Source organism: Salminus brasiliensis, chromosome 2 (assembly GCF_030463535.1).
Source record: "Salminus brasiliensis chromosome 2, fSalBra1.hap2, whole genome shotgun sequence".
Lineage (NCBI taxonomy): Eukaryota > Metazoa > Chordata > Actinopteri > Characiformes > Bryconidae > Salminus > Salminus brasiliensis.
The window spans coordinates 32,720,484-32,721,638 of record NC_132879.1 but is presented as its reverse complement, the minus strand read 5'-3'; the positions used below and the strand labels follow the sequence as shown (position 1 = coordinate 32,721,638).

At 35.6% G+C, this 1,155-nt stretch overlaps 1 non-coding gene across 1 annotated transcript; it reads right to left on the bottom strand.

Moving 5' to 3' along the window:
• Positions 1–337: 337 nt before the first annotated feature.
• LOC140550466 (U4 spliceosomal RNA) lies at positions 338–478 on the bottom strand. Its single transcript, XR_011979164.1, has one exon. It is a non-coding gene; the product is annotated as a U4 spliceosomal RNA (small nuclear RNA).
• Between the last annotated feature and the right edge of the window lie 677 nt (positions 479–1,155).

The window sequence follows — 1,155 nt, the reverse complement described above, 5'->3', positions numbered from 1 at the left end:
GACTAAACATGCCACACTTCATACAGTCAAAAAGCAGCAGCAGCCATAAAAAGCAGGGACTTACCGCTTGCAGTTGATTTGGGCACTGAAATAAAGCTGGTTGTAGGGGTAAACTGCTACTCAGCTTTTTGTTTAGTTTGTTGATATACCTGTGGGAATAGACTGTAAACACAATGGAAAAGCAGTTAGTAAGCATATGACGCAGTAAATGACTAAACAGATATAAAAATAAGTGCTAGAAAGTGGAAAAAAGCTGAACGTAAACTTAATACCCACACAATCTAAAACCAAACTGACTACAACAAAAAGCACTGAAAAAAACATTCAAGCTTATTCTTAACTAACACTAACAAAAAAAATGGCCATAGTTGACTATATTTCAAATCATCCTGGTCGGATAGTGGGTAAAGTTTTCAACAAGCAATGATCACACCTCAGATTAAACTCACAAGCTATGATACTGCCTCTGCAAAATAATACAGACCTTCTCAGAACTATATATGTACATCGACTTTACTGAAGATTTCAAGAGTCGTAACCAGTTTATCACAATTACTTTCTGAATTACTTTCCGAATTGCGTTATACCAACATACTACTATTGTACAAGGACATTTTAAGAAAATTGCAGCAAGAAAACACAATTAGTAAAATATGAAGCACTTAAAAGCCGTGGCATGTTGTAAACAGCACAAAGGAAAAAGGGAAAAAAGGTCAATAAAAATAACTAATATTTTTTGTGAAATTATTATTTTTTGTTTCATTCAGCAATAGTGTTAAAATCTTTGTGGTTCTTTTGTAAAATATAGTTGGCAAAGGTGATGAAACTAATGTTTTAATAGTCTGTACGTTCATGTAATGGTTAAAGGAAGTCTATCATTGAAAAAAGGAGAAAAAAGAAGGTCCAGAGTTTGGTTGAAACGAACAGGGTGAACATGTGCTCAGTGCACTACAACTTTATGTGGATCTGTCAGTTTTCCTGTATCTTCTTTCTAATTGGATAGTTTAGCAGGATCCCGCGCTTTCAGTGTATTCAATTGGTTCCTGAGAGAGAGGGGCGGGGCTCCAGGGAGAGAGGGCTGAAAAACAGCAGAAGTACAGCAGGAAAATAGTTTTGCTCTGAGGATTCTGGAGTAAAATACACTGTTATTACTTA